Source organism: Pinus tabuliformis, chromosome 8 (assembly GCF_031772625.1).
Source record: "Pinus tabuliformis cultivar Carrire ecotype Pingquan chromosome 8, CPIR1, whole genome shotgun sequence".
NCBI lineage: Eukaryota > Viridiplantae > Streptophyta > Pinopsida > Pinales > Pinaceae > Pinus > Pinus tabuliformis.
In genome coordinates this window covers 1,919,839,454-1,919,862,778 of record NC_142294.1, presented here as the reverse complement: position 1 = coordinate 1,919,862,778, position 23,325 = coordinate 1,919,839,454, and positions in this window count along the sequence as shown.

The window sequence follows — 23,325 nt, the reverse complement described above, 5'->3', positions numbered from 1 at the left end:
CTGCTAGTAATGAATGCCATCAGATGAATCACAATCTCGTGGGAACTGTTTCAGGATTCCACAGAGGAAGAAGTAGCAGTTGTTGTAGCTGCCAGGGCAGATGAACCAGAAGTCATGGAAGAAGAAAATGTAGGAGAAAATGATTATGTTGACCAGGAGGATCTGGAAGAGATGGAGATGGAAGCAGAAGAATTTGAAGAATGGGTTGCTCCCCAAGGGCAAGCTGAAACCGTGGAGCCATTGGAAGATGCGGGAGTTGACATAGAAGGGCCCACTAGTACCACAACCGAGGTTGTCCGATAAGAAATAGCCTCGCATGTGGAACTAGCAGAGTAATTTGATAGCATGACAAACATAGAGGTAGGACCACAACAAGAAAGAGTGTGTGAATTGGTCGATATTGTGACCGAGGGTACCCCACAAGGACCTCGTGCCACCATGCAGCTGATGGAAGAGGATCAACTGAATGAAGAGGAGGTCGTGACCACCCTGACCATCAAACCAATGGAAGAGGAGGAACAATGACAAGAGGGGTTCAAAGCTAGGGAAGCCATGGAAATGGAAGAACCTCTAGGAGAACTAGGGCATGAGGTTGGTGCTGACCCACAAGAACCAACATCGACCTCAGGACTGAACATTAAAGGTCCCTACCAGTTCTCCTTTTTTTCCTCTATCCCAAGAGGAGCAAGGGTAACTCGTTCCCCTCGATGCAACGAAGAAGATATTGCCATTCCTCTAGCTTTGAATTTATCACAAAGGCCACAACCGTGTGGCGTGGATGCTACTTAGGCGACATGGGCTTTGGAGCCTGAAAGGAGAAAAGAGACAGAGACCCCTGAGGCTGGGGAACTGGGAAGGATTCCAATAGACACATTAGTAGGAGAGCATCTCGCAAGGGCATCACCGATCGTGGTGAGCACGCAACAAGAGGAAGTAGCCATTGGCGAAGAGGAGGGACCAAGCGAAGTGGTCTCAATAAATGAGCCAATGGAAAAGTGAGGTGAGAAGGTCGTGAAGCAAGAGATAATGGAAGAAGAACGGGCAGTGGAGGAAAACCCAACAGTTGACACAACAGAAGCTGTCCCAGGGGATTTACCTCCAGCTATCAAAATTGAGGAAGTTTTGGTTAAATAGGAATGGATAGAGATGTGTGAACAGTGAAGACTCCCTGTCAAGAAAAAGTACCAGCTACAATTTAAAGAGACAATGTAACTTAAGATGGTGGTCAGGAAACTAAGGAAGCAGGTGCACAAAATGCAGAAGCGGATGAAGACATACAAGCGACAAGCTAAAAAGTCCAAGGCGATAGGAGTAGAATCAGAGACTCAGGTGGACCAGATAGCCGCAACCTCTACTGACACTCAAACAAACCCGGTCAAATGATTATTTGAAGATCGTGAGTATGCCTTAATGGCTGAAGTGTAGACTTGGAAATCTACTGCGGCTCTGTATCAAAATGAGGTTAGAAGAACTCAGGAACAAGCCTCCACAACTATTTTTGAATATGTGGAGTGCATAGATATCATGAGATTAAGGCATGCAAGGCAGAAGCTCAAGATGGAGCAGCTAGAAAAGCAAGTGGCAGAGCTGAAAATAGATAAGGAGAAGATGTTTAATTTGGAGCAAGAGGTGATGGTATGTCGCCCCCATGCTCCTTGTTATTCTTTTATTGCATGAATGTTTTCTTTTATTCTGCATGGAGAGCATAAAAAACGAGATTCATTATGAAATAGAGGATGTTGTACAATTCCTCCGAATAATGACGAGCCATGACGTGCCAACTCAACATTTGATGTGTGAGTTTTACCTACACGGGTATCTACTGCACCTAGACAGAGAATTCAACCTCGTCCCATATGTGGGGGACATTCATTTAAGGGCCCTCACCTCTTACACTTTCAATCAGATCAGCTGGCAGAAGGCGTTTAACACATTTTAATCCAATCAGGTTACAAAGCCATTTACAGTAATATGAGAACATGAGAGGTCAATCACCATGTTCACTAAACACAACACTTTTTTGGGAATTGAGGGGAATAGAGACAGAATGCCGAGGACAGAAAACTGGTGCCTTGATCTTTGTGTCAGGAAATTAGTCACATTTCAAGATGAGGCCCTTGATTGCTGTCGGAAAAGGTGGATGATGTCATCGACAACTGTCTAGAACATGGAATGTTTTGGGGCACCAAATTTTTCATGAGCATTGCCCATAGTGCCTAGATATGCGGCATGTGTCCCAACTTGCGGGGTCCAGTGGATGGGAATCTGGTTTCAGTTTCCTACTATTTGGTTGCCTGTAGAAAATTACATTCCAGCACATAATGTTCTGGGAGATTGGTGGAAGGAATTCCTCCTTTCAGATGGGTTTAAAGTTCTAGGGACAGAGATGGCCGGCGAATATGATCTCGCTCAACTTCAGGAAGCCTACAGTTTGCAGAATCTAGACCTACAGAGGTGGCAAACTACATGAGGGCATCCAAAAGGCTAGTTGGGTGGAGATGTTGGGCACCAAATTGGGCTATCTTTCTATTGCATTTCCATCACTCTTTTTTACCTTTTTGCACTTATTTACCCATGTTTACTATGCTAAATCTACAAGTTAAATACCCTTGTCTTGTCTATTGGAATATTTTATTAATGAAGTAAAGTCACGGGGTTTTTCTTATTCAGCATCCCGCAGCAGATCCGTGATTCACAGTAACGAGCAACCATAAGGATGTTGTGTAGCTGGAGTCATAGGTCCCTGAACCATTCTTGAACCTCTTGTTGATGTCGTCTATCTAGTGTTGGTGCCATTCCAACTAATGTACATTTCTAGATATACGTTTACCATGTTTTTGGGAAAGATGTTGTTCTCTCGCACTGTGTATAAAAGAGAGGTGGTTCTTGTAAATGGGGATTACCCCATCAATATTGTAATTTCACTTTCCAGATTAATAAAGTATCATCCATTTTGCTGTTCTAATCTTCACTGTGACTAACACGACCCTGATTAGAGAGCTGGGCCTGCTCTTCTGATCAAGTGTTGCGTCCTTCTGTGTGTGTTATTTATTAGTATATGCTTGGTGTTACGGTTCTTTAATTTTTGTAATCACTTTTCTGGAGTTCTGTATTTAGTTTAATCTTACAACAATATTTTAAATCTTAATTGCGAACCCTTGGTTGGAATGGAATGTGTTTTTTCCCCTGCATATACCTTGTTTGTTTCCTTAAAAGGATACACACCCGGATTGATAAATTAGTGTAGGAATAGGGTGAATAGCTAATTCATACCTGGACCCCAACATGTACTAGTAAACATATCGGTGAGTACAAGAGCTAGGGGGTTGTAGCTCCCCTCCAGTAGCAGTTGGAGAACGAGAGAAGGTAGTAACCTTCTATAGGAAGGAGCCTGCATACTGGTATGAGTCTGCACCAGTACAGTGTTGTAAACAATTTTTCTTATTATTAAAAGAAGAAAAAGACTACATAAGTAAGTGGTTTTCACCCACATTGGGTTTCCACATTAAATCTGGGTGTTCATGTGTGTTGCTTATGTGTGACGGTTCACTCTGTTATTAATTGCATATGGTTATTGTTTAATGTTTAATAAAGTACTGGTGCACAAACTAAAGATGAACGTATGATGAATTAACTGAATCATTAGTTTTCTAGAGATACACTTGTTTCCTTAAAAACCATTGCATGTACACGCGCGTTGCCCACATGGAAGTAGCGCATATAAATTTCAGTATGAAAAGAAAAATACTATTGACTTGACTAATACTGATTCACCTCCCCCCCCCCCCCATTATTATTTCTAACAATTGGGATCAGATCAGGTCCCTTTGTATAAGCTTGATCGGTTGAAGGAGATCCGTAGAACAATGGGAAAGAAGCTAAAGAAGAAAGTGCCTAAGAAGAAGAATACATCTCAAAGGAACTATGACAATGGGAGAATTGATTGGGGATTATGTGGAAGCAACTCTTCAGATCCAGAATCACCTCAGAATCAAGATGAACAAGCAAAAGAACTATCAAGTATGAATTTGTTATCATCTGGTGACACATTTCTCCATCCATTTGAAGATGATGAAAGTAATAGTGAAACATCTAAATTTTCTCTTATGGGTGAGGAAGAAAGATATCAAATAGAGGCAGAATTTAAAAGGCTTACAGACAAAATTAGAGATCAAAAAGATCTATTGGACAAAAGGGAATGTGCCTTCAAAGAAGAATCTACCAAACTAAAAGCTCAACTAGAGGAAGGAAACAAAGTAAGGAAGCAATTCAAGGAAAAGGAGGATCAATTTCAAAAGTTGTAGGATGAAGTGACATAATTAAGAAATGAAGTAAATGAAAGGAGCACAACAATCAAGAAACTCAAAAATAGATCTTGTTACTATGAAAGTCTTGAAGCTAAGATCCTCTCGCTAAAAGAAGATCTTGAAAAATCAAATAAGCAGAATGAAGAACTACTCCAAGCTCTTGAAAAACAAGAAAATGAAGTTCTTGAATTAAGGCAACAGATGGAAGAAGGAAGAAAAGATGAAGAAATCATGAAGAAGCAGTATCTTGAAAAGGAAGAGCAATATCAGGTTGAGGTAAATATACTAAAAGGTAAATTAGAAGAAAAGGATAAGCTCTTACGATTTCAAGATAGTACTAAGATCTTGGATGATATTCTTAGTAGTCAAAGGTTTCTTGCCATCAAAATTGGTCTTGGTTTTCATGAATCTGTTGAAGGTGAATCTACATCACAAATTGAGGCAAGGAAATCTAATGCAAAATCTAAATTGCTCAACAAGGAGATGAGAGGTCAATCCCATCAACAACCAAGGAAAGAAATTTTTCAAAGAAAATCTTTTACTCATAACCATGGAAATGATAGTCGATTATTTCCTCAAATGAATAATTTCGAATGTTTTATATGTCATAATATTGGACATGTTGCAGCAAGATGTGGAAGAAGAATGGTTCAAGACCATCACATAGAAATATCATCAGCTTGCAGGTACTTTAAGGGATATTGTTTTCTTGCAATATGTTTGGTCACAAAGCCATTGGCTGCTATAGAAGAAATATGAAATATGTACGCTGTTATGCATGTAACAAGCTTGGACATATAGCCAAGGAATGCAGGAGAAAATATCGGGCACCATACCAAAAGGAGAAAACATCATCGCACTCGAAGATATGTAAGAAGAAGGAAGTATAGTAAGAAAAATGTGTCATGGCATAGTGTACAAACATGACAGACTCAGGAGAAGCCAAAATTATGAAACTTCAATGTTCTAAATCTCATACACAAGTTTCATAAAGACAAGTCGTGTAGATACGCAAGTTCACAGTTGCACAATCCTGTATATGTAGTTTGAGAAAAATGTTGTGGGACAGTCTTAGAAAAAATGATGTGATATGATTCAGGAAATTATCAGTTATCTTTTTTGTCATAGATGACTACGGTCTGTGGATATTATTTAGAAGTGTTTTGATCCTAAAAAGTTGTTGATAACTTGATGTATATCTGATTGATGATGATTCCTTGATACCTCTTATTGATATATGCAATGATCAGATCTGACAGTGAACGGGTGGAACAGGTTCAGGCAGAGAACATTCTATGCTTCTAACAAAGCATTGTTGGCATTATATTTAGAAGTATTTTCGATGATGATGATGATTATGTGGCTAAAGTGTTTAAAATGATACATCTTTCTATGTGATGGTTATAAGTTTCCCATCTCAGATGATACTTATATTGATTGGCGTTACATAGTTGTTATTCATATCGAATTTATGGATGATTGTGGATGACTTTTTGATGATGTATATATATGTTTCTTACATGGTGATCTTCATAAGGACAAGGAGAAGTACAAAGCTTGAGTACACAACTTCATTAATTGATGATGAGCCACTCATTTCTTCTATGCCTTTAAAGATGCATAAAGTTCATATGGTGCAATTATAATACATGATTCCTATAGATCTTGGCTCTCACACCGTTGAGGATTGTTTTTGTTGATGATATCAAGAAATCTTGACAAACGACCATGAGCTCATGGTATTCTAGATACATATTGATATCTCTTTGATGGATACATGGATGATTACTTAAGTTGCATATTGTTGGTTGGCCAAGAGAATGGTGTTATTGCAGACATAGCTATTTGAAGACATGAATTTTCGAAGACATGGCTTACTTGACCACATAATTATGATGAGTTCTTATCTATGATGATAGGTTGATACTCACATATATTGATTATCATGGTTGATGCTTATCAGATATGGGACACTCCCTAGTGATGATACATGGTTGGTACATTGAACATCCTTGCGGAAAGATCATGCAGTTCTTGATGATGATGTGAAAGATCATAATGTGATGACTATGGTGTTTTCACATATGATAAGGTGTGAATTATTTTGTATTACTACTTGGAGATATGACATATGTTGAGGTTATTCATGGAAGGTTATGATAAGGCTCTTTCTACTAAGGAAACGAAGGAAGTTGATCTTGATGAGATCAAGAGGATGAGTTGATATATATATGTAGGCATACTTTGTCACAGATTGATGATATTCACATTGTCATATCTTAATGAACATATACAGGTTGCTAGTTTGGATGCTGATAGATGCTTATGGTGCCGATCATACATGGTGTATGATAGTTTTCGATGACTATCATGGTCTTGTTTAGACATTTGGTCTCTGTTATAAATGTCATGTATATCATTCGATGTAAGGGGCATATAAAGACCCATGATGTAATAATTTGTCTTTTTCTGTCGTAGTATTTTGATGAGTCCTTTTTAGTCATATGATGTAATTTCTATCATGTATAAACAATTCATATATCCCCACTTGGTTGGGAGGATGAGTCAAATTTGGTATATCCCCACTAGGTTGGGAGATGGATGTATGTATGAGTCATTGGTGATAGGAGGGTCAAACTCTCATAGTCGAGTGATAGAGTCATGTTATTCTTTTGGAAAATATTTGCAGACTATGCAGGTGATTAGGGGGAGCATGGATGATATAATGCATCTCAACACGTACAAAGGGGGAGTTTAATAAGAAAATTCAGCATGTGCTTAGGGGGAGCATGATCAATGTTTATATTCAACTGTTCAGATATGGAAGTCTTCTTTTTGGTCAGCCCTTTTCCCTTGATATCAAAGGGGGAGAATATCCTGGTTTTCCCTTTGCCCTTGAGTCAAAGGGGGAGAGTATTTTTGTGTTGCTTGTTATCTCTAACAGTTTCTACAGCTTGCAGTAATCAACACCAACATGGTTTCCATAAAGTCCAAAGGGGGAGATTGTTGGCATTATGATGCATGTGTTGTACTTGATGGCAACCCACTTATAGCAGAACAACTCTCTTGTATATGGTAACTAAATGAATCTACATAAGAGATATCAGATGTGACAGAATGCATAAGTATAGTGTTTACAAATGTGATGAAATGCAGGATAGTTTCAAGGAATCAATTCAAAAGGCAACTTACTCAGATGAAAGATCACAGTACAACATGAAAACAACAAATAATTACAGTTCAAACTACAAAGATGAAGAAAGAGAGGTATACGTAGGTTCACCTTTACCAAGCTGCGTATACATGTAGGTTAACAGAACAAAAAGGAGCGTATAATGTACACACGGGCTTTCACAGAAGGAAAAGCGTGTATACCTTGGGAAAATAAGTTTTTGGTCCAAAGTATTTGGTCCATGGTATTTTTATCCATGGTATTGGTCCATGGTATTTGGTCTGAGGTATTGACCCTAAGTATTTGATCCAAGCTATTGGTCCTAAGTGGTTTTGGTCCATGGTATTGAGAAAGGCCTAGAACTATATAAGGAGGAGAAGATCATTAGGCCAAAGGTAGAAAAGCAGTTGAATACTAGATAAAGTGTGAGATCCAGTATGCAGGTTATGGGTTTATGATGTTCTGCTTGATCTGAGCCAAGGAGGAACCTTAGCGGTTGATGGAGGACAAGATCTAATGATGGATCTAGATCTTAAGGCTTAGAATGAATTATATTTATATGGTTCGATAATGTTTATTCTAGATCTGTATACTGACTCATGTGTTGTTCTATAAATATTATGATCTGGGTATAACTAAAGCCTGGAATAGCTGCAAAATTATGAATGAATATTTACAGATGTATATGCTAGTTGACTTTGGTAAAAGCGCGTATACATGCAGGTTAGACAAATCGGAGTAGCATATATCTTGTGAACTATGATGTTTGAAGTTCCAATTGATTCTTGCTGTTGATGCAAAGTTTTGGGTTTTTGCTTTATGTTCTAGTGACTACATTCTCGTAAAAAGATTCAGATTGATAGTGATTTTCTTTAGTGATGATGGTTGATGGATCAGGATCATAATGACTTATCATTATGTGATCTGATGGGCTAGATCTAGTTGCTAATACATGTATTATCCTTTTTATATGATGATCTGGGCATGTCTAAAGTCAGGAAGTGTAGTGAAGTTATATGTAAGTATTTGCAAATCTATACGCTAGTTAGCTTTGATGAAGTTGTGTATACACACTGGTTCAACTCTTCCAAGTTGCGTATACACTCTGATGTATGGTTTTGAGGTTACAACATGTTCTGAATGATGATGCAGTGTTCTTGGTACAAATCCGTGTACTGGTTACAATGATCTCTCTGTTCCAATTGATTTGTTGAAGTTGATTAAAGTATGAATGAATGTTTGATTTAGTTGTGTCAGAGATTCATGGATTGAGTTTTAGTGATTAGTTGATGCATATGTATTTGATGGTTGTATTACAATGGTGATTGTTTTTTAGCTTCAATGTTGTTGATGGGTCTAGTATGAAAATTGGATGAAACATGGCCTTAAGATTATGGTGTTGTGTTCCAGGAGTATCTAGTCTGAAAATGTATGAAACATGGTCCCTGGAGGAAGAGAGAAGGTTGTAGCCTTCTGTACTTTGGCACCTATGTACTAGTAAACATATCAGCTAGTACAAGAGCTAGGGGGTTGTAGCTCCCTTCCAGTAGCCACTCGAGAACGAGAGAAGGTAGTAACCTTCTGCAGGTAGAAGCATGTGTACTGGTATGAGTATGTACGAGTACAATGTTGTAAACAATTTTTCTTATTATTAAAAGAGTTCAAAGATGACAACAGCAGGTGGTTTTCACCCACATTGGGTTTCCACCTTAAATCTTGGTGTTCATGTGTGTTGCTTATGTTTGATGGTTCACTTTGTTATTAAATGCATATGGTTATTGTTTAATGTTTACTAAAGTATTGGTGCACAGATAAGATCAAGATATGATGAATTAACTAAATCATTAGTTTGCTGGATATATGCTTGTTTCCTTAAACATAGTTGCATGTACACGCGGGTTGCCCACATGGAAGTAGCATATATAAATTTCAGTATGAAAAGAAAAAGATTATTGACATGACTAATACTGATTCACCACCCCCCCCCCCCCCTCTCTTAGTATTATTTCCAACATCCACCTCACTCAATAGACTATCTGTATATCACCAAGACTATATAGCACTTATGTGTGAACTCTTGATGTCGACCTACAATGATCTCACGGGAAGGGGTTGACTATGGGCCACTAGCTCAAGGCTAAAGGAAGAAGAGGTATAGTCGATTGGAAGGCAGAGGATGAGGCAGAGCGATGGGAGAGTGTGTTGCCAAGCGAAGACGAAGAAGGTGAATCATCTGCAGAATAATATATTGAGGAGATATGGTGATTCAGAAAACTGGAAGGATGTAGTAGGTTGTTGCAAGGATCTTGTTATGGGGATCAAGGCACACTTTTATATTCAAAAGGTGGTAAGCGAAGACTGAGAGAGTGGAGAGACTTTGAACTATAGGCTAGATGTGTTATTTAAGAGGTGTCAATTCTACAAAATATGCAGAATAAAGGCAGGAGGGATTTACAAGGGAAGAAAGGAAACCAAAAAATGGGCTGGCTCTGATACCTTGTCAGGGTAGGAGGTAATTCCTCAAAGTGAATTATTTCCTTGAATTAAGATTGATAATAGATATATACATGGAAGGAGAGACTCTTGGGTTTTATCTCCCAATGTCTCTTAATCTTCCAATTCTCCTTATTTTCTATTTACAATATTTATATGGATTTACCTAATCCTAAAGATTAGGTGTCAACAAACATAATACAAACATTATTTCCTCTGCTGCTCACAGGCATCCATAGCCTTGTCAGGGATACTCTTTAATCTAACTTAGATGCGAGGATGTCATCGAGTTGCCGTGAACTCAGGGTTCAACTTTATAATTTTTGAATTGTAGGGGAAGCATGCTCAAAAGCCCCTTAAAGGATGGATGGCATGTAGATCTTAAATAATTTGATTACAACTTGAGTAAGAATTTAAATTTTAAATATCAAATATCATAGATGGAGCCAATGTTTCCAACATGCGTCTATAGTCTCGGATGGGACGTATTTCTAACCACTTTTACCTAAGCGATTTTATTTATTACCTGTTATGTATATGTAATTAAAATTGTGGTTCAATATCATTTATTTCCATATTGTTTATTTGGTACAAATAATGATCTAATTAGTTTGAATTTGAATGTGTTATATGGCAGTACCAACTTATAAACACTTACTTTGCGAGACAAAACTTACATAAGACTTCTGGTGGTACTTAGAGTGTCTTAGTTTGTATATTTGGAGGCTCATTTCATAGGGAATATTCACATTTGCGATATAGACTTTTCATATTTTCATATATGGACAATTTATTGACGTACATCATGGACATTATTTTAGCTTATGGATGCTTATTATTTCAATTTATGGATTTATATTAATTTTATTTATGGATGCTCATTAATTTTTCAAGTTTATGGATATTAAAATTATTTTGCTAATTTAATAATTTTTCTATATACTTTAATCTTTTTTTTGTTAATCTTGGTAGGACCATGTCATTTTCTATTAAACAAAGGAAAATTTACACCACATAGATTGGCTAGGTGGCCTCGACTTGCCCCGGAGGGAAACCCAGTCTGTTGGCCACCTATCCGCACTGTAAGCCATCCAAAAATAGTAGTCTTAATCTCTCTAGCCAAGCTATATATGTCTCTGTTTCATGTCCATACACGAGATATCTATCTAAACTTATACTTCTGTGACCAAATTAAAAGTTATCTGAATAAAACAAAATTAAACATGGGGAAATGACTATCCCTTCTTCTCCTTCGAGGATGATTCCATAGGTGTCGGGTCCTTAGCTGTTGATCCATGCATCTCATTCAGTTCTAGGATGCATGGAATGTGACAATCAATTCTATCCAACCTGATGTCTTGCTTATGAAGCTAGAATTGAATTTTATAAAATTCTTACTTGTAACTCGGCATACCTTAGAGTTTCACTAGCATTTCTACCAATATTTGTTCCATTTCTTTGCCCAATAGACTCTTCATCAACTGTTAGAGGTATTGGATCTGTTTAAACTACATAATTCTTCCTCTAGTGTTGCCCAGGTCCGGGACTAAGGTCCTCGAGTTGTCCATATCCTCCCTTGTGTCATTGCTTTCTTTTATTTCCTCCTCCCACACTTCTAACAGTTTCTAGATTCCTTCATGAGTCCCCTCACGGTAAGCCTTAGTAGCTTTGGTGATAAGGTGTTCTACCGAATTTCTTCCCCTATGGTACTTTAACGTACTTGGCTCCTTATTCTTCCTAGGGTCCTATCCATGTCATCTCGCAAGCCTAGCCATATCAGAATTTCCTGAGACCTATTGACCTCAACCATTTGTTAATCCAAAACAGATCACTGTAATTTGGTTCCTTCATGTATTTTATTGTCAGCGAAATGAGTGATACCATGCTTCTCCTCGACCCTTACACTATCGGACCCAGAGCTAGCATGGTCAGAAGACTGGTCCCCAAATTGCGTCTGACTCTAGCCTCCCATTGTCACTCCCCTCCTCCATACCCATCACCTTCTAGTCACAGTCAGGTAAGATGCCCCTTTCCTTAGCCAAACACGCGAGACAACTCTCATCCTTGCAAAATTCCAAGTAGAAATTGGGAAGCCTTCCCCCTCTGCCCAAGAATTTTTAGCGCTACCACTCACTTTCTCATATTCAACTTTCTATTCTACCTCCCTGGCATTGCCAAAGCCCCAGTGGGAATTCCTGCTAGCCCGGGAATTGTTTTGGTTGTGACTGTAAGGTCTGCCTTCTATGGAATTTGTTGACTATTCCCCCCTTCCCCCATCTTCCATCTCATTTCACTCACTCATTTTCCTTCTACTTTCAACCCCACATGAGTCTTAGTTTACAGAACCTAAGTTCTCCAAACCAGACATCATAAGGTCATCCCAGTAGTAGCCATATGCAATACCCGACTGGCACAAGATATAGACACAGAACCAAGAAATTGCCACCAATTTCCTACCCCATTGCCACTAGAAATTCTCAACACCCTAGTTAATCTTCCTACCTCCCCCCCTCTCCCACCAGCAAAATCCCAAACAAGACGTCATTGAAATGGAGGAGCAAGGCCAAAAAACATACCCAAATATAGTTGTAGGTTGTCTCCAAGCTTGGGGTCAAAAAATGTGTCACCTTCTCATTACTCTACAACAACTCCTTATCCCATAAGAAAAACTCTAATGATTCTCTCTTTCCTATCATGCTTACCTTTACACCTTTCCTTTCCTCCCGCCTTGCCATATTTCCCACCACCCTTGCATGCACTCATGCCAAGGGTCGCTGCACTCATTTCCTTAACCGTATGGGGGGTCGTAGTACAAGTCTCAGAGGTGTGTGTCATTACTATAACCAGTTTTCCCAACTGTCAGCGTTCACCCCGATTGGGGTCTTTTATTTCTAGAGGGTTGCTATCCTAGCTTTTCCTGCGACCCTGGTACAATATTTCCACCAAGGTTTTAGAGTTTTCATCCCAAGGTTGAACTGGCCACAGTTTTTCCAACGAATTATTTTGGTGATTGCATCCCAAATTGGAAAGAAAATCTGCCCCTCTATTCCCCTCTCTTTTATCTGTATACTTTAACTTTTGTTAGTAAAATATATGTTCAATTTTGATTTCTAGATTCATAGACTAAGAAAATAAGTACAATATTAAGTTATGATGCAAGTCACTTTGATACTTAAAATGAACTAAAATATATCATGTATCAATTTAATATTGAATATGGAAAGAATTCCAGTCATGCTTCATATTGGCTTGTAGAAAGTGTCTTTTAGTGCAATCAACGTGTATATTATTACAATTCAATTTTAAAAATAAATTATTTGAATTATAAAGTCACACACACACACAAATATAGATGACTCTATGATTCAAATAATTTATTTTTAAAATTGAAATGTAATAATATATGAAATTTTTTGTGACCCACTCATATACCATTTCATGGACAACTTTTATAAGTATTTCTATAAATTTCTTATCTCAAGGTTCAATTAAAAAACCCAAATAGGATTGAAATATGTTTTATTCAATTTTAATATTGAAAGATGTTATGTAAACAACAAATATGTTTTATTCAACATTATTTATTTGAAGATTAGCTACAAGAGCTTAGTCATAACATGATATAAGTCAATTGTATTGACATTTAATATATAGCTCAAACAACAATATATGACAACATTTCTATAATTTTATATAATGTTATCAACTTTCCTATATTTACAAGTAGTTAAATCTAAGTATTTCAATCAATTCCTTATGATTCAAATAAGTTATATATTCAATTTTAAAAGCTTTGGAGATGTAAAAGTTACAAATACAAGTTATATTCAATTCTATTTTGTTTGAAGTTATCTACAAAAGCTTAGTCATAATGCACGTTGTCAATAATCTTGTTGTGCTTACACTGAAATCAATGCATAACGTTAAACTAATTACCTTGAAATTAATGTACACAATATACCTAGATACATTATTTATCAAAAATCAACATATTCATTGAAATCAATACATCTAATGCAAACAATCAAATAGAATGAGAAATCAACATCCACACTAGAATCAATACATCTAATGCAAATAATCAAATATATTAGAAATCAACATGTACACTAAAATCAATGCATGTAATGCTGCAAGGAATCAAATAAGATTAGGAATCAACATCTACACTAGAATCAATGCATCTAATGCAATCTCAATCAAACAAGGTTATAAATCAACATCTTTAATGAAACAAACAAATCTAATGCAAGCAATGAAATCAAAATAGAAATTAACATCCACACATAAATAAATGCATCTAATTTGCAAGAAATCAAATAGGGTTAGAAATCAACATCTTTACAATAAAATCAATGAATCTAGTGAAAGAAAGTTTCTTCCCTTCCTCTCCCCCTCCATCTATATCGATATCTCCCTCTACCTCCCCTTCACTGTCTCTCTATCTCACCACTAGAAACACACACTCTCTCCCTTTATATCTATTTATCTCTCCCTCCATCCCTCTATCTATCTTTTCTTCCCCTCTCCACCTTCCATCTATATCTATATCTCCCCATGTCTCTTCTTCTTCATCTATCTATATCACCCCGCAAGCATACACATTGTTTCTCCATATCTATCTATATCTCCCTCCCTCCCTCTCCCCCTCTCTCTCTCCACCTTTCTCTCTCTACATGTCTTTCTTGTTACATAACTCTCTCTCCCTCTCCAACATGATTTCTCTCTCTCCCTTCCTTTCTCTCGCACCTCCCTCTATCTCTCTCCTACGTCACCCTCTCTCTCTCTCTCAGGATTTGTCCTGCAACTATATTGACTATCTCCCTCCCTCTCTCATTTTCTCTCGCCCTTCTCTCCATATCTCCTTATTTGTATTTATATCTAACCCCCAAACATAAACTATCTCTCCCCATATCTCCCTTGTCACTCCCTCACTCTCTTACCCTTCTCTCCCTCTCTCTCTCACTCTATGTTTCAAAATGCTTAAAATACTTTGACAATTAAAATTTTATGTTTAAATAATTTTCTTTTTAATTTTGATGTCGTACAACAATTAATTTTTATTTATATAATACGTATTTAAAATTCAAGATTTCAAATGTGTACTGTACAATTTTCCATGGAAATATTATTTAAAATTTTCTAAAATATTAACATTCTAGCTACCTCCATCAAAGATACATAGATCGCTTCATGTCATCCAATTGAAACTATTTAGGTTTTATTTCTTTAAAGGTAGCATTAGCTTATGATTACTTTAGGATTTTAAAAATATTATAGATTTTATTATGTTATATTTATAAATAAAATTAGGTTAAATAAAATTAACATATTGAGTCACCCTGTATGACACTTTTTGTGTTAATGACTCTTTTGTTGACACCTGTGAAGTATATCAACCACTCTTATCAATGTGGTTGTGATATATATATATATATATATATATATATATATATATATGAAATTTTATATTCTATTAAAGTTAATAATATTATATTAATCCAAAATTCATAAATTTAATATTCACATTAAAATATATTAATATTAAAATTTTCATATTAATATCATTTCATCATTTAATTTAATAATAATATTATTATTATTTTAATATTAATGAAAAATTTAATAATGTTTTCTCATGACATGATAACAAAAATTCTAATAAGAATTGGAATTTCAAAATGAGGTAAAGGATTAATTTTAGATCATCCAAAAAAATTGTATAGAGGCTCATTGAGCTACATAGCTTGATCGAGTCCCCTCTTAACCACATATATGGCTCAATCGAGGGTTTACAAAACCCTTGATTGAGCTATTTGAATTTTAAATTTAGGTGCTCGATCAAGCCTCTTAAGTCCTAAAATCCACAATTTTAGCACCCCTTCTACAAAATTTCCTACAACTCCATTTTGTACCCTAGAGGACATAGGGCTAAATTGCCCTTAGGTGGCGGAGTTGATCATGTTAGATTCATGAAGAAATTCTTTATGAAATGGCATATGAGTTTGACATTTTTGAATTCATATTATATTTTTCACCCAATTTATTTCAAATATAATGCTTGAGATTTTTTTGAACGATTTTAAAGAGGTTGAATAAAAAATCAATATAATAAAACATACACAAAGATTTTTTTTTTTAAATACCACTATCTTCATTTATGAGTCCTATTCAAAATGGTACTTGTGTTTTTTCAATTTATATAAATAGTTAAAAAAAAACTTACGTGAACCCGTGTGTCTACAAAATGCAATTGAAATATTACTTCGCCAACTTTCGAAAATAATAAAAAATATATGTTTTCATAGAAAAATAAATCTTGAATATGAAACAATTAGCTCTCTCCATGTAGATCATTTTCATATATTTTAATTTTTTAAATTACACATTTTAGACTAAGCTATGTTATGTGAACACATGTATACCTCTTAATAGGTGTGAAAATTTGCAAGGAACAACATTTCATATAATGAAAAATTGACATATTATATGACACTAAATATTTTTTCAAAACAATATTGTTAGGACAACAACATAATTCTCCACAATTTGTATTTTTAGTCTGAATCAAGATTCATAGTTCTTATATGAATTTTGAGGGCTTCAATTTGATAAAAGTGGAAAAACTTGAAACTTTATCACCACATTTGGCCCAAAAATGTAACACATCTTCATGCTTTCACCGTTACAAATAACTTGAATCCCAAGAGGGACTAAGGAGAAATACTTCTTCCAAAGCTGACAATTAATTGAAAGAAGTCCTACTCAACCTTCCAAAGTTTGTAAGTGAAATGTACTGGGCCAATAATTTTTGTAACAATGAATGATCCTAACCATAACTTATGAAATTCAGAATGGTACCCTTTACCTTGGTGAGCCTTGTCTGATTTAAAACTAATTCTCCTACTTTAGTATTTTTGTTAAAATAAGCCTTGTTCTCAAACCAACATTTAAGAATTTGTTGGTGTTGATGCATTTTATGTCTAGACTATTCTCTTTCTTCTTCTAACTTCAATAATACATGAATCCTTTTATACATGGGAGAAGACTTAACTTTGAACCTATTGGGATAATTGTAGAAAGGGAAGGAAAATATTCGAAGGTAAGATGGCCGCCCTAACATAAACTAGAAAGAAAGGGGACTTACCAATGACAAGTTTAGGGGTAACCCTATCAGCTCAAAGTGCATTGAAAATGGAAGTATGTCAGTTCTTATGGTACTCATAAATAGTTATTTTCAAGATTTTGATTAAATTCTTATTTAATGACTCAGCAATACCATTCCCCTGAGTGTAATTGTTAGCTAAGTATTTAATTTTGATTCCTTTATCAACAACATAAGAGTCCAATTCTTGAGATGAAAACTAAGTGGAATTGTCAAACACTAAAGATTCTAGAACCCCAAAATGAGTAAAAATATGGGAATCCAAAAAAACAGTCACATGTTTGGTGTTGGCGACTCATAAAGGTATTGCCTCTAACCACCTCTTAAATTAATGGTTGACAAAATGTATTTGTGTTGTTGAGAGGATAGAGGATTTAGAAGAAAAATAATGTCAAGGTTGAACTAATAAAAGGGAGCTTCAACAGTAATGGAATGAAGGGGAAACATTGGCTTCTTGGTCCTATTTGTAGCCTTTTGGTAGGTTTCACATTGACATGCTACGGCATGGGTGTCCTTATATAATGTGGGCCAATACTACGCAACCCTTAACGCTTTATGAGCAATTGTATCACTGCCAAAGTCACCACCAACAGGTCTTGAGTGGAATTCATGGAGTACTTGTTGGGAATCATCTTGTTTCAGACAACGAAGAAACACACCGTCATATTTTTTTTTAAACAGAACATTATTAAATAATAAATAAGAAGTAGACTTAAACCTTAATGCTTTATTCGTTTTAAACTCAAGATGTAACGATGTTCTACCATTCTACAAACGAAACTTAATGTCAATATTCCAAGAATTAGGATCATTAGGAAGAAAAAGGTTTCAATTTGCATCATAATTATTTCATCATCAAAACATGGATCTTGATTAGGCAGGTTGACATATTCAACAATGGCTTGTAGAGATGTTGGCCTTTCACGATTTCAGTGGGTTTAATGTCCAAGTCATATTCCTAGAGAGCTATAATCTAATGGGCCATTTTCTATCCTAATTCTTTTTGTACAAGTAAATTCCTTACTACTGCATAGGGAACTATTACAAGTAAATTATTCATTGCTTTAACTCATAATTTATGTGCATACATCTTGTCATTTTAGTCGCAATTGGAAATGCATAATTCTTTCCTTGACAAGAAATATAAAGTCTGCATTATTGTATATGAACTCAAAATATAAGATAGACATTACATGGTGTTGAAGTATCGTGATATTGTCGTTCTTGGTATCCATATTCAAATTCCATTGCAGCAAGCCGCTACAGATTGAACATTTTTATTGCACATTGTACGTTAAGCTATCCATTAGCATCAAAATGACTTCATTGTTTGTAAATCACCATTGGTCATGGAACATTTTTAAAACTATTTCCATTTTGGCCTACCTATGTTGAGTAAAGATTTGATTGCCTTTATCATTAAAAAGAAATATTTGTAATCAAGTGACCAAATAGATTTTGGACTCAACAATATGCAAGCAAAGACTAAATATGTTTTGTCTATTGGATATAGTTTACCATGGATTATTTCTCATATTATTGCTATATGGAGAATGATGGTCACTTTTGTAATAAATTTTGGTATTTGTTCATCTTCGTCCACATTCTACCTAGCCATCTGCATCAAATAATTAAAAGAACCATTGATGGCAGCAATCAACCTTGAATTCATACTTAAAAATTAAAATAAAAAACATTTATATGAATCATGAAAATGTTCAGGCAATAACAAAATTGAATTCATACTCAAAACTTCAAATAAAAAATAATAATATGAACCATGAAAAAGTTCGCGCAATAACAAAATTTCCCTAAGAACACCCTCCACTTGAAAAGAAAAAGATAAAAAAGGTAAGACAAATGATGCCATCAAGGAAAAAAATGTATCATATATAATAATAATGATGCACCATGATGGCCAGGCATGATTAGTTTGATTATTTTGCACTTGGCAGTAATGAAAATGAAACTAGTAATTTTGATTATTGTACTCTACCCCACGTTGGCCCAACAACATGATTATTTGGCACTTGGACACAATGAAAATGAAACTAGTAAATTTGATTATCATACCTTTTCCTGTATTATGTGACAACTCAACCCCTATATACAAGGGAAGCGATTAGAGCTATGTGTAGTGAACTGAAAAGGCGTTTAATTTCTTTCATTTTTTGTGTGGATGATGTTTAAATATGTGTATATTATTTTTTTAAACACTTGTTGGAGTGTAGAGCTTTGTTATGGTGAGTGTGGGGAAGTTTATTTTGTAGGAATGTAGGAAGATATATTTTCTTTGCACTCTCGCATAGTCAACTTCTCCGCACTTACTCTCTGCACTCAAATGAAGCTCTGAACACCAACATTACTTCCTTGTGCTTACCTAAAATATTTTTAAGAATAGTGATCGATAGACTTTGATACATGAGATTACGGTGAAAGTTTCTATAAAAACACATAGTTATGGCATGAATTTTAAGGTTACATGGTTACAGTAGAATTGCTAACAACAATGGTTACTTTTCCATTTTTTTTATCGATGATGGCGAAACATCTAGAAAATTATTATTGGGAATAGTTATGTTTTTCTCCGTCTAGAACTCATCATATGGTTGGGTTAAAGACAATATTGTCCCCTATTCCACCACTAATATCAAATATATTGCAGTGGGCAACAAGGTTTTGACAAGCACAACAGACATGCTATATCTTGTTCCTTCCATGAACAACATTCAAATAGTGCTTCACAGCGCCAATCTGCAGAACAACATCAAGGTCTCGACCACCTTTTCCTTGGTTGTTATTTCTAGCAAAAGTAACGCAACAGTAATGAGTCCCCCTACCTACATAAAGAACCTACAACTGTGTCAGTTATGATATAATTAGATAGAATAATAGTATGATAGTGTGAGTGTCAGAGCACTCACCGAGAGAATGGCCACTCATGAAATTAGTTTTTTTTAATGAATTGTAAGGTGCTAAAAAATACTAAAACCCACTAGGGGAAATATGTCCCATCAGATCTTGCTCAACCAATTGAAAATTAAAAAAAAAAAATTGTAAAAAAAGTAATTTGAATTGATGGGAAAATAAAAATATTAAACATTTTCTTGAAACTTTGGGTAAAATTGAAAAAACCTAACAAAATAATGCAGAATATTGCACTTTAACTGCAAATACAATAATCCTTGGCTAGACAAAAAATTACTCACCAGATATTAATAAGATTAAAGGAAATGTTTTAATTCTACAAAATATAAGTTAATTTCTATGATAATGGATCTATTGACATACACACACTATTATTTAACTTACATATAGTAAGCTAGTTTTATGTTTAAATTATCATTTTAAATAATTGACACAACTCTAATTTTTCTTTTAACTAACAAAGTTTTTTGTTTCAGTACGAAAAAAGAAAGATTACATATTGATAGCTTAGAAATAGGAATTTACAATGACATTCAAAATGTCCCACATCATAAAAGTTCCATCATTGGAGATGCCTTATTGGCAATCTATCCAAATATTGCCAATTACAAACATAAAAGGAGAAATAAATAGTCCATAGTCCTCATACAAATCCAAAGTAATAAACTAGCATGTTAAGGTTGTATGCATTTCAGTATAAGAAACAAAATAGAAAGCATTCACCATGTGAACTGCTTCTTCTAGCTGACTGTACAGTGTGAAATAACAACATTTCCATCCTTCCAGATGAATTGAACGAAAAATAGTTATACGAAAAGTAGAGTTACAAAAATTTATACGAAAATGAAGAGGAGATGAAGAAACTTGCCAGGTAATGGGAAGTGTCCCATGTCTATGAATTTCTAATCTAGGATAATTTCTAAGTGAATTTTTCCAGTGTTACCATTTAAGCCCCTATTTGATAGTTCATCTGCATCCATATTTTGTTCCCTGCGAAAATTCCTAATAGTGGAGTTTCTGTGTTGATTTCATAGTAGTTCAATTCTCCTCAGCCAGCCATGTAATAATCGGTTCGTGATGTTTGCGTTGCCCATTAATTGATAAATTATAGTTTTTGAATCCCCATGGATATGAATAAGAGGGATATCAAGGAAATTAGTAAACCGTAAGAGGCCCCATAAGGCCATTGCTTTAGCCTTTGTGTTAGTGCGCCTACTTCAATGCCAGAATGTTCTGTATGTCAGTGCCTCTGACATGGCAAGCCAAAACACACAACCACATGTGTGCCGTTGAACAACACCATCAAAAAAACCCACAGGGTATTCCATCTGAAGTTCAGTCCTCTTTTGATGAGGTGTTTTGGAGAGAATTTCATTGGATGTATGCAGTTTGTGGCTAATTAAAACATTTTGAATGATCTTATATAAATTTCTAGTGCAATTCTAGAAGATGCATCTATTTCTACACCTCCAAATTTCCCAAAAGAGAATAGGCGGAATGATTCTCGAGACAAAATTTTGAGAGCTCCACCACCATAAACAATCTACAATGCTTGCATGTTGAATGTATGGAAAACCAATATATGAAGAAAGTATTTTCCATACCTGAATTGTATGTTGACATGTAAGGAAGCTATGACTGTTATTTTCTGATTCCTCTTTGCAGATAGGACAAATTCTAGGTCCTTACCATTGTTTCTTTTGCAAGTTTACCCAAGTAAGATTTTTAATATGGAAAACCAACCAGGTAAATAGAATGATTTTGTTTAGGATATTAGTTTTCCAAAATCAAGTAATACATGTTTCTCGGTCAGTTGTGTATCCTCAGAACAGAGAGAGAGGTATATATCTGTAACTTTGATGTTATCATTCTTCATATTTCCTGACTAGATTAATTTATCATGATTGCTAGCCAAACAAATCCCAAGATGTTTCATCCCAACAACAATGCGGCCCCATTCCAAGACCCAGTACCAAGATAGAATCAATTCATGTGCATTCTTCTTGGCTAGGTATGGACCCCTCCATAGTGAAATGGCTTAAAACTAGAAGTATATGCCTCATCTATTCAGAAAATTTAAGAGCTCCTCCGGGATCATATCCATATTGCGAGCACCGAAAATGTGGTCGATGCTAATTAGAATGGTGTGGCTAGAGCCAATTTTACAAGCTAGGTGTTGTAGGAATATTTTTGTGAATTTTTTGAAGCTAAGCCAGATAGTCGATCCATTTGAGACCCCAATGGAACTTCTTTAGAACCAGTATATAAAATCAAGATTCTTTAAGTATTTTTGTCTGATGACTAGAATCCATGTTTCCCTCCCAAAAATACCTCTCCGTAGTGACTTGGTTAATAATGCCCATCCAAAACAGCAGAGGTCAAGAACTCCCCATCCCCCCATCACCTTTGGCAGAGTGATCTTGGATAATTTAGACAGGTGAAATTTCTTATGTTCATGACTATCCCCCTAGATGAAATTAGCCATAACACGATTGAGTGAGTGAATGATGGCAGCATGAATATGATAAAGATGGGCCCAGTATACCCCTAGTTGATTAAGGATAGCTTGTGTAAGGATGACACGACCCCCTAGGGATAGATTCCTCTATTCCCACGTAGATATGTTCTTGAAAATCTATCTATAAGCCATAGCCAATTGGAATTCCTATATTTGTAGGGTTTCACATGGTATCCCAAGTACTTCATGCCATGACCCATCAACTCAGTTTCAATTCAAACAAATTTTTTAGATATGCAATGATTTCCAATTCACAATTCCCATGATAAATAATAGATTTGCGAGAATTCATATACAAACTAGTAGCATTTGTAAATTTCCTGAAATTCAACATACCCATATTGAGAAAATCATCGACAAAGAAACCATGTGATATGTTGATGTTTTAGCCCATCTTTAGAGCCTAGAAATGATCTTGTTCCACCACTTTTGAAATATGAAGGCTCAAACCATCCATAGCCAAGATATATAATAGCGGCAACAAAGAAAAACCCTGTCTCAGACCACGCCCTGCTCGGAAGAAATTTGTGGGGTATCCATTAATGATCACAGAATAATAAACATTTATTACACACACTATAATCCATTCCACACATTTGAGATGTAGGCCTATTTGGAATAGGACTAGCGTGAGGTAACCCCAATCCAGGCAGTCAAAAGCATTTTTCAGATCAACTTGTAGGATGGTTGCATTTAGATTTTTCGTATGTATCGAATGCAAGAGCTGTTGTGCATTTGCAAT